An 11589-nucleotide genomic window follows, 5' to 3' on the forward strand; every position below is an offset into this window, starting at 1 on the left:
TCCACATTTATAATCCAATGGTTTTATTTCAGATGCCTGATTCTTTCTGGGGAAAAACCAATTGCAATATGTACATATGGTAAATCTTCAGCTTCATTATGCACAGATTTCTAAACAATCAGTAGCAAACCATCAGGTACTTAGAGCAACTTTGATACTAATTCTTACAACCTTCTGTATATAAACAGAATTTGTGTGCTTGTTTGGAAGCAGTTAATCTCTTTCATACACTTGTAGTCAGGATATCTGAGCACTATTTCTCTGAAACATGTAGCACATCCACCCTTATGAAAAGCCTTCTCTGTCTTTAACATCTGGAGAATGGATTAGTGTACTTTAGCTTCTTTGGATCCCTTTGTTTCTGACGTCAATAGTTCTAGTGTGCATTTCTACATAGCCTTTGCAATATGGTGTCTGTTGGACCACATGTTAATATTAAACATTAACATCTGGTGCTAGTTTGTCTAGGCACAGACCATGTTACAATAGTTTTTCTACTACCAGCTCAGGCTTCGCTGCAGCCCCTTGGCTCTTGTAGCTTCTGTTTTCTCACTCCCTGTGCCCTACTGACCAGAGAACACAACAAAAGTGAATAAGAGGCATTCAGCTGCCAAAGACTGCTCACTCATTCTGATTTCTCTGCCTAGGGGCAAAGAATAGGCCTAAGCCTGTCTTCCCTGTAGATATGATGAGCCAGCTGTCATACACCTTCACTGCACTGATTGGAGGGAGGAATCCAATGACGCTTTAGCACTACATGATTTACTGACCACAAGGGGACAGTGTGATGTGGAGAGCGAAAGATTTCCTCTGTGTCTCCCATTTTGTCACTCTGCCTGCTTTTTGTCTAAAAGGGTGCTAATCTCAAGTCAATTCCTACTTTTTTTTCTCCCAGGTACACATGATTACAGAACACATGCTTTCAGACTCTCCTCCTTAATAGGATGTACAGGTAGTCCTCGACTTACAACAGTTCATTTAGTGACCGTTACAAGGGCACTGAAAAAATTACTTATGACTTACAACCATCGCAGCATTCCCCCTGATTAAGTAACCAGATTTCAGGCACTTGGTAACTGACTCATATCTATGATGGTTGCAGCGTCCTGGAGTCATGTGATCAACTTTTTGCGACCTTCTCACAAGCAAAGTCAATGGGGAAGCCAGATTCATTTAACAACCATGTTACTAATTTAACAACTGTAGTGATTCACTTAACAACTGTGGCAAGAAAGGTCCTAAAATGGGGCAAAACTCACTTAACAAGTGTGTTGTTTAGCAACAGATATTTTGGGCTTAATTGTAACAAATCTAGGACTATCTGTAGCTAGCCTGTTACTTGGTTTTGCTCATCTCCATCAGGCATTTCCTGCATATAAATCTGTTATACTGCAGTTACTATATAAGACCTACAATACTTTATTAGTCATTGCTCAGGATAGATTCCTGCTCACATGCAGGATTAGCAAAAATATGTAAATGGGTTTAAATTCCATTAAAGACAATTGAATATGGGTACTGTGGTACCTTCCTAAATTCACCAATCTGCTGCCTCAGATCTACTTGACAGAGCCCTGAGCTTAAACATTTTCTATAATTCTACCAGTCCATTAATTAATACTTCCTTGTTGGTATAATTACTGTTATAACATCCTGCATAGATTTTGAAACCTCTTATATACAACTTTTAAGAAGAATCCTCTTTTATACCACAATAGCCTGAATTAAAAAAAAAAACTTGTGGGGTTTACAAAAAAAACTTGGCTTACCTCTCTTGTGTCGATCGTTCTGCAGATCTGAATTTCCTTAGATTCTTCTAAAAATAGTTACCTAGAAATAGAAGAATTTAGCTTTGTATATTCTCAGTCATCCATGGGAAATTTTTCAAAATGATTCACTTCTTTTTAGTTCAAAGCTATAGAGCTGGTGTGGGGGTGGTTAAGTTCAATGTGATAATTACGCAAATGTCAATGATACTCAAGGAAAAACTTTGCTGTGTAAAAACCAAAAATCACCTCATTTCACAATAAACAGCAGATGTTGAAGAAAAGCCATTTATGAGAAACCAAAAGATTTAGCACTGCTTCACTACCTCTTCAAAGGGAGCAATACCCAATCTCCTGAAGCCACATTATTCATTACCATAAAGCCAGACAGTGTATAACTTCAGGGTATGTCTAATTTTGAAATGAATTGGGTTGATTTATATATTATTAGTCACCTTTATGGTGGATGTTCTCTGCAATTATAGAGGCCCAGATGAACCCACTGCTTTTAAGAGCTGGAAACTTGCTTAACATTCTTTCCATTTGAAGGACTTAGAGAAGAAGGTGCAAAAAAATGAATAGAACAATGTTTAACATAGTTATCCAATAAACATATTTATAATAGCTAACCAACTATTGTAATTGCTGTGTCTGGATGTCAGCCCTTCAATGTAATCTAGACAGGAAACTGAAAAGTGTCCTAACACTACCTTTATTGTAAGGCCACAGGAACAGAATCATGCAAATTTGAAAGTACTTCTCCCTTCTCTTGCCTTTATTTTTCAGAGAATTAAGAAAGGTCCCTTGAGATGCTTTCTCCATCCCCATTCCTTCTGTGGGCTGAGATACGTTGTCAGCTCATTGCTCAGGTTGCTGCTCTTCTGTCTCCCAAGCTTATTTACATAGCCCATTTGTTTGTGTGTGCGCATGGAAAGTTCAGTTTGCAGATCACTGAATAATAGCATTAAACCAAGCTAACAGCTGCTAATTATATACTCAGGGGGACTATTCTACTAAGTTATGGTAACATGATTTAACAGCACAAAAAACAACGCTACAATAAAATACTGTAAAATACTACAATGTTAAAATGCAGGAAAATGCTAAAGTGTCAATGAAGATGAAGATAAGTAAGCTTGAATTTTTCTCAGTACAGTATTTGTCACTTATAACTCAGTTTGGGCCCTGTTTCAGGCTCATGGATCTGATGTATATTGGTATTTAAATTAAAATATATTTATTGGAATTGCTTTCTTTAAGAAAAGCCAATTTCAATTTCTTCTTTTATGAAGATCCAGGAGCCAACTGGTGTCTTTCAAAGATTGGGGGAAGGATTGGTCCTACCTGAACACTTTTTGGTGAAAAAAGAACCAATTTGGAGGTTCTTTGGTCTGAGAAAACTGGAGGCACTATTTCGATGCTAAGTTTTAGCTGAAGTAAAAGTGCATTGCCCAGCTTGCAAGGAACACTGGGTTAAAAAAAGTCTAGCAAAGAAATATGTTCTATCTTCTTTTTTGAGCCTCAGGAAAACAATTTTGTCCATCTGTTATTTGCCCATTAAAGATATGAATGTCAAATTTCACCCAGTCCAATACACTCAGAATAAGGCTTGCCATGGACAAGAGCCATGGTGACACAGTGATTAGAATGCAGTACTGCAGGCTACTTCTACTGGCTGCTGGCTGCCTGCAATTTGAATCTCACCAGGCTCAAGGTTGACTCAGCCTTCCATCCTTCTGAGGTGGGAAAAATGAGGACCCAGATTGTTGGGGGTCAAAATCAGTGGTGGGTTTCAAATTTTTTTACTACCGGTTCTGTGGGTGTGGCTTGGTGGGCATGGCATGGCTTGTGGGCGTGGCTTGGTGGGCATGGCAGGGGAAGGGTACTGTAAAATCTCCATTCCCATCCCACTCCAGGGGAAGGTTACTGCAAAATCCCCATTTCCTCCTGATCAGCTGGGACTTGGGAGGCAGAGAATAGATGGGGGCGGGGCCAGTCAGATTTTTTACTACCGTTTCTCCGAACTACTCAAAATTTCCACTACCAGTTCTCCAGAACTGGTCAGAACCTGATGAAACCCACTTCTGGTCAAATGCTGACTCTGTAAACTGCTTAGAGAGGGCTGTAAAGCACTGTGAAGCGGTATATAAGTCAAAGTGCTATTGCTATTGTCAAAGATAAATATAGGAAATACAAAAATGGGATTGATAGAAGTATCTTGGAAATATGTAAACAATCCATTGGCAGGTTTTAAACTTCTACTGCTAAAAAAATCACAATGTATGATTTCTAGGCAGATTTAAAACAGTTTAAATATTGCTCAAAAAAAGAGGAAAAGAGAAAAGAATACTAGGAAGTATGATTAAGATAGAAAGCTGAGCTAATTAATGCCTTGCCTACTTAGAATCTCTATGCTTTCACAACACAGTATTATTATTCATCCTGCCCATTTACACAGAACAGAACAGAATCAGAGCGATAGCTTCCCAAAACATCATCCGGACAGACCTCTCTTGCAGATGAGAAACTAGGAAGAGTGACAGGCAAATGTCCCCTGAATCTTCTCTCAAAAGCCCCATAATATGAAGGCTTGTAGTTATGTTTTTAGACATTGTCTAACCTATCTCTAGAGAGACAGATTGGTGTAGCAGTTAAAGGCACTGAGTAGAAACTGGGAGACTGTAAATTCTAATCCTGCCTTGGGCACAAAGCCAGCAGGGTAACCTTGGGCCACTCACACTCTCTCTCAGCCCTAGGAAGGAAGTGAGAGCAAACCACTTCTGTAAATGTGAAGAAAGCTGCAGGGACTTCTCCATGTAGTCACCAGGAGTCAAGATCAATTTTAAAAAATCACACACACACAAGTCATGCCTATAAGATATCATTTAGTACTACTCTTTTTCTTGGCTGAGTAGTCTGTAAAACCAAATTAATAGGTAGTGCAGTTTATTTATTTATTTATTTATTTTATTAAATTTCTATACCGCCCTTGTCCCGAAGGACTCAGGGCGGTGAACAGCCAGAAGATAAAACACAGGAAATACAAAATCTAAAATAAATTAAAACAAATTAAATAATTTAGGCTGAATTTTAAAATACCCCATAATTAAACAGATTAAAAATTTATGTTTAAAATTTAAATTTAAAAGAGGAGATGGTTTAGGCCAGGCCAGCTTGATGAAATAAAAACGTTTTAAGCACGCGACGGAAGGTGCGAAGATCCGGGATCCTCCGTATCTCCGGGGGGAGCTCGTTCCAGATCGTAGGTGCCCCCACAGAGAAGGCTCTCCCCCTGGGGGCCGCCAGCCGACATTGTTTGGCCGATGGCACCCGGAGGAGCCCCTCTCTATGGGAGCGTACTGGCCGGTGGGAGGCTATTGGTGGTAGCAGGCGGTCCCGTAGATAACCAGGTCCTAAGCCATGGAGTGCTTTAAAGGTAGTAACCAAAACCTTGAAGCGCACTCGGAAGACCACCAGGAGCCAGTTAATAGGTAGTGTGTCAGAACTGATGGCAATTGTATTTTAGTTGCTATCAATCCTGCAGAACAACAGTAGGACTCTTTCCATATATAACTGAATATTTGGCCTCCCTTTAACTTGGTCTTGCACATAATCCTTAAGGATCCAGAGAGCCTTCCTCCAATTCTTGAAGACCATACATCTTCCAAAGCCTAGGCTCTTACCCAGGGGTGAAATCCAGCAGGTTCTGACAGGTTCTGGAGAACTGGTAGCGGAAATTTTGAGTAGTTCGGAGAACCAGCAAATACCACCTCTGGCTGGCCCCAGAGTGGGGTGGGAATGGAGATTTTGCAATATCCTTCCCCCAGGAGTGGGGAGGGAATGGGGATTTTGCAGTATCCTTTCCCTTCCACGCCCACAAGCCACGCCGACCAAGCTGCACCACGCCCACCAAGCCACACCTACAGAACCGGTAGTAAAAAAATTTGGATTTCATCACTGCTCTTGCCCCAACACACAAGACTTACTTTCAGCTACCATTGTGATCAAGACCTTCCATCTCTATGGGGGCCAGAAAAGCCATCCAGATGCTAAACTGCACATGACTGCAGCAGATTGGTTTGTACTCTGACTTCTGGAAAGCCAGGGGACTGTCAAACCCAGGGAAAAAGAGCTGCTCTGTTCAGTCCCTTCCCTGCCCATCTTCTCCTTCTGAAACTGACTGTTCTGTAGTTGTTGTTCTTCTAGAAGGACCCCCGCAAGGCAAACACTCTAGGAATGCACATTTTCCCAGACCAGATTGGTCAACAGGTTTAACCTGTTACCGCTGTATTTGCTACTATGTGAAAGTGATTTGCCCATAATAAGCTGCCTGATTCTCTTTCCCTCAGGTGATCCATGCAAGGTATATGTGATTCTAATTAATGCATTCACCTAGACCTGATCTTAATTCTGTGCCATAAAAAGTAGCCCTGACCATTATTAGACTCACAGAGGACAAGGTTTTTCTCCCCCCTTTCCAGGCATTCATCCATCTCTCTAGAAATATCCCAATAAGTTGAGTTATTGTAAAAAGCACCCACAAAAAGAATCCTCTCCAATTATCCAGTTAGTTGATACTTACTTAAAAAGATTGCCGGGATCTATCCAAGCATTTCTGCAAACAGCAACAGCCTCTTCCATGCATTCAACTACGGTAAGCTTCGTCCTGTTCCCTGCAGGACTGGTAGGACTGGTAGGCAGCTCGCTAAGGATCATATAATCCCATCCTGTGGAGGGCGGAAACATACATCAGTTGCTTATTTTGTTATCAGTTGATTATTATAAAACAGACAGTTAGTCATCTTTCTTGTCAGGAAGTTTGCCTTTGGATTTTGCCAGCAGCCCACCGATTAAGATCCTGTGCAATTTCTGTTACTGCTCGCAGCCAAGAAATGATCTAATGCAAATCAACGGGCCGTCATTTGGTCTCCTCTTGAATCCTAGCAAAAGAGAAAAAAAGAGAAAAAAGGGGGAGGAAGTTAAAACATTAATTTAAAGTAGCTGCCTGGCTCACTTTCCAACTTTAATATTTTTGGGAGAAGGAAGGTTCAAGTCATACCTCCAAATTCAAACTATTTTGTTTCTCCAAAAATAAGACCCTGTCTTATATTTTTTTTGAATCCTGAAATAAGCGCTTGGCCTTATTGCCATGCGCTCAAAAGCCTGATTGGACTTATTCTCAGGGCATGTCTTATTTTTTGGGAAAACAGGGTATAGTTTCCCTAAAGCAAGCACCGACAGCTACATTCATGTGACCAAATCCAAGCAAATAACAGCTTGTCCTGTTGCCAAAGGATGCTTAATTCTATTGGGCCTGTACTGTTTACACCAAAAACATATTTCCCAGGCAGAGGCCAATGCAGCTCTTTTCTGCTTTTAAGGAGGAAGTTTCCCTGTTTTATGAAAGCAAACAGGCAACTCTCTAGGACTGTATCCCTCAACCTGAGGGGTCCCCAGCTGACTTCTCCACTTACGGATTATGTCCCGATTGGCAATCCTGTGATCAATGATCAAGCACCCCGATTCAGTGATATAATACTCACAGCATGCATCCCAAACACCCGATGATAACTAGTAACCAAAATTGCAGTGAGATTTGCTAATCAAATCTAATGTATACTGGCCTACTGATCCAGAATGTACAGTATTTATCATTCATTCCATTTGTATGGCCACCTCCATAGTGACTCTGGAGGACCTACAGCACTTGCACATGATTAAAGATGTGCAACAATAAAAAACAATATGATCAGCTTCAAATCCATAATTCCAACAAACATGCCTATTTCCAATTTTCTTTCTTTTTCTCAAAAACTTCAGGCTTTTTCTTGATTATGTCTGGTCCTGCTTTGATGACTGGCAAATCTAAAATTAGGGCTAATATACGGTATCTTGAAGGCAAAAATCCAAGTGAGTGCTAGAAGGCAACAAAGATTTTCCAAAATGTAAAGTGCAAATATGGTAGCTCTGCTGAAATAAAAGATTAGCGTTCAAGTCAGGGTCACATGAATAATTAAATTCTTACTCAAAATTCAGTCAGGATTTTTCCAGATGAAAATGTTAAAACAAAGGGTTATCAAAAATATATTACAGAAGTCCTTATTTAAAGAACAACAGGGGAAAACCCATATGTTTAATTGTGAAACTTTTGATTACACTGCATTGAGATGACTCTCTATCCAAATTTTGGGTATTTTCCATTTCTGGGGGTGTGGGGGAACCCTCTGGAAAGCCACTGGCAGTGAGGGTAAACAATTTCAGCTAAATTTATCTATTTTAATATACCCACAAGGATCTGATCTTGTGCTTCTAACAGCTGTTCATCAGTAGATATTCGCAGGTTATACCAGTTACCTCCCTGCTATGAACAAAGATTAAAGATTTGCTAAAGGCAGAAAAAGACATACATGTTTTTTTCTTGGTGGTTAGCAAACTTCTATGTTAGAATTACTATTCTCAAAATCCAAAAAACAGCAAGTCCAAAGAAGTTTTAAATTTTCAGAGTTATCTCAGATCACATGAAAAACTCAACGAAATTGAGAATTTGTAATTGTAGAAAGGGCTTGGAACTCCATTATTCATAGGAAAAATAGTTGCACAAGGCTGTGGGGGGCAAGGACAGCTCTGATTATCAGTATTTTTTCCAGAAAGGGGTTCTGTACCATTAGCAATTACATGGCAGAAAGAGGCTTGTAATTTGAAGTTATTCACACTACAATAAAAATCACTTCTGCTGAAATGTGATCTAATCACGAACCAACTAAAAATGTAGAACGTCCTAATAGAAAGTTAAGCTAGTATCCAAGATGATCATAAGCTCTGGATATATCATATCCATGTAAGATTATAACTGTAACCTAAAGATACATCATATAGCATGGAAGGATATTCAATTTTGTCAATTAATTTCCCTCCCTGCTATATGACTTAGAGGGAAAATACTGATTGTAACTGGTCACTCTCAGATATGGACTTTTAGATGATGACTAAGTACCAGTAATTTGATTATTTCACTAACTTCAAGGTCAAGAACAGAAAACAAACTACATTAAGGTTTAATGTGTTATATAAGCCAGGTCTGTGAAGTTTATATCCAGATTTCCACATAATCTAATGTGGGAATTTTGGATTGATCTGTAAACTTCCATGGACCCCCAGTCTATGAAGGAAAGTTTATCCTGTGTTAGAATTAAATATACTAATTTAGTATTCATGGTATTTATAATACTAATACTTATTAATTTATAGTAATATAGACATAACCTTGGGGGAGGTGAATTTTACACAGCAATGATATCAAAGAGAAATGAAAGATAGCAAGAAAGAGGCCAATTATTAACTGTAAACATTCACAAAACAATTATTAGGTAGTTAATAATAAACATAGGCTGCACGTGTATAAATGACCAAGGCAAATGTAGTTTGCCTCTTTACAGTTTAGCATATTCTGTGAACTATGCCACAATACTGTGGGTACACTGATTTTATCACACAATATATGTTAAAAGTTTTTGTCCTTATTCAAGCCACAGGAAATAAAGGGATATCCAGAAACATTTTTCTTTTTTAAAAAATAATTAAAACGTCATAATCAATTTGTGATAAGGAACTATTAATACAATGTGTTGTTTGACAAGAAATACGTTTTGCAATGTGTCTGTAGCATTCTACTATTTGTTACGCTGAAGCAACCTGCTTCTAAAAGTACATTTTGAGGTACCTCTGAAGAGGACTAAAACATATAGAATCTCATTTGCCTAGAGAGGTTGGCATCATGCTGGGTTTTTTCCCCTGAAGCACTAGCATTTTTGTGGAAACCTATGGCACATGCTGATTTAATCTGACCAGCTGGGTTAAGTAATCTTCCTTTTGCTTGTCAAACTGAAACGCATCCTGCCCTTCTCTAGCTGTCTCACCCAAGCGGCCTGTCCCCACAAGCTCTGCTCTCTTTCAGGCTTTTCACTGCATCCGCCCTTTAGGGACGATCTCCCTGCTTAAAGTCTGAGCTCCCGCTTAACAGGAGCAGGCAGGACAGCTTGTTAATGGTGATAGAAAGGAAGGGAAAGACAAAACTCACCTTGGTTCTGCATCAAGTGCCTTTCCCTCATAAGCAGAGGAGGTTGACAGCTGTAGATCTTTATTGACTTGTTTTACTGTAAAGGGCTGGGCAAAATGCTATGAGGCAGGAACACAGGCAACATTACACCAATAAAAATCCTTCTGAGATTATTGGTAGGGAGGAGACATGTGCATGCTGTGTGTGTGTGTGTGTGTGTGTGTGTGTGTGTAAAAATAAAACTTGTGAAATCGTCTAAAATTGATTCTAAATACCCCAAGCAATGTGTTTCTTTTAGCCATACAAGTATTGCAAGAAGTCCCAGCAATGAAAATCCAAGTGAAGCCATCACTTTTCAAAATACAGGGAATGCCAGATTCCAAAAATTGTCTGGGTTTGCACAATTAATTAGGATAATTCAGTTGCCTGGCTTGCGTCTTATAAGTGCACATTTGTTGTTGTTAGTTGCGAAGTCGTTTGACCCATTGCGACCCTATGGACAATGTTCCTCCAGGCCTTCATGTCCTCTACCATCCTCTGGAGTCCATTTAAACTCATGCCTACTGCTTCAGTGACTCCATCCAGCCACCTCGTTTTCTGTCGTCCCGTTCTTCTTTTGCCCTCAATCTTTCCCAGCATGAGGCTCTTCTCCACTGAGACCTTCCTTCTCATTAGGTGGCCAAAGTATTGAAAAGTGCACATTTAATGTTATACAAATTCAGTCTGTAGTTGCACCATGCAAACACATTTCAGCCTAGCTTGTATGAATGCAACCTATGGAATTATTTAGTTATTATGTGACACCCCTCCCCAAAACTGAGTGAATTATGGATCAGTTAACTATGGCTAAGAGTCTTATGCAATCTTGACATTATCTTTCTGGGTGTACATTGTTTATCCCACTTACACAATGGCAGAACCAGTAACAAGTGTTATTGGTGTTGGCAGTCAGCAGGTTCAGGAGGAACAACCTGGCTTTACTAGTGCTTACATAGGCTTATAAGCCACCAACCCTTCGGTGTACTGGAGCAAATGTCACATGACTCATACCAGGAAATGAAATCAAAGAGCCATGCTATGGAAATGTTTTTTGGCCAATGTGTGGCTTCAGCTAAGTGCTTTACGGGCAGTGTGCAGCCCCCTCTGTGAGCATTATCAACAGGAACCCTTGTCTTCCTCTGAAGCAAATGCAGAGGTCACTCTGATAGGCCACCATACAAATCAGACAGATGGAAGCAGTACCTACAAGGTGCCAAGTTGGTCCCATGGTTCTTGAAGAAGGGAGCTGCCTCATGAAACCCTATGCCTTTTAATAAAATGGGTTCATCACAAAAGGTGCCATCAGGCTCCTCCACATATTTTTGCCACCATAGACTAACACACCTTTCCTCCCGCAGTGATGTTTTAGGAAGAACCAACATAATTTCTCTGAAAGTGACAAGTAGCAGGGCAGGTGGAGACTAAGTTGATCGTGTGACTATTTGTAAGCAAAGACTACTGTAGAATAATTGCTATTTATGCCAATTCAAAAGTTAGTCACTGCGAATATAATGGAACTTCTGTCAGAAACAAGGGTAGGGATCCTGTGATTCTCCAGATCTTCATAGCCAGCATGGCTAATAGTATGGGAAACCGAGGACTGTAATTCAGCAACATTTACAGAGCCACAAGTTCCCTTCCTTTGTGGAGAGGCTAACCAAAGGCCAGTATTTTCCAACCTCAGCAACTTTAAAATATGGGTACTTCGACTAAAAGAGAAGCCAACAT

At 39.9% G+C, this 11589-nt stretch overlaps 1 protein-coding gene across 2 annotated transcripts in view; it reads right to left on the bottom strand.

The window, feature by feature from the left end:
• Nucleotides 1-9945, bottom strand: part of UNC13D (unc-13 homolog D) — a 64094-nt gene extending 54149 nt beyond the window's left edge. Inside the window, exons 1-4 of one of the 2 annotated variants that reach the window (XM_034408627.3) lie at nucleotides 9844-9945; nucleotides 6614-6706; nucleotides 6349-6493; nucleotides 1770-1830 (exon numbers count right to left, since the gene is read on the bottom strand). The gene's annotated coding sequence lies outside the window, so the exon portion shown is untranslated. The remainder of the gene's footprint in view (nucleotides 1-1769; nucleotides 1831-6348; nucleotides 6494-6613; nucleotides 6707-9843) is intronic. The other variant, XM_087887191.1, reaches the window with a different exon arrangement.
• Between the last annotated feature and the right edge of the window lie 1644 nt (nucleotides 9946-11589).

This window comes from Pantherophis guttatus, chromosome 2 (assembly GCF_059756535.1).
Source record: "Pantherophis guttatus breed Tessera chromosome 2, ASM5975653v1, whole genome shotgun sequence".
NCBI lineage: Eukaryota > Metazoa > Chordata > Lepidosauria > Squamata > Colubridae > Pantherophis > Pantherophis guttatus.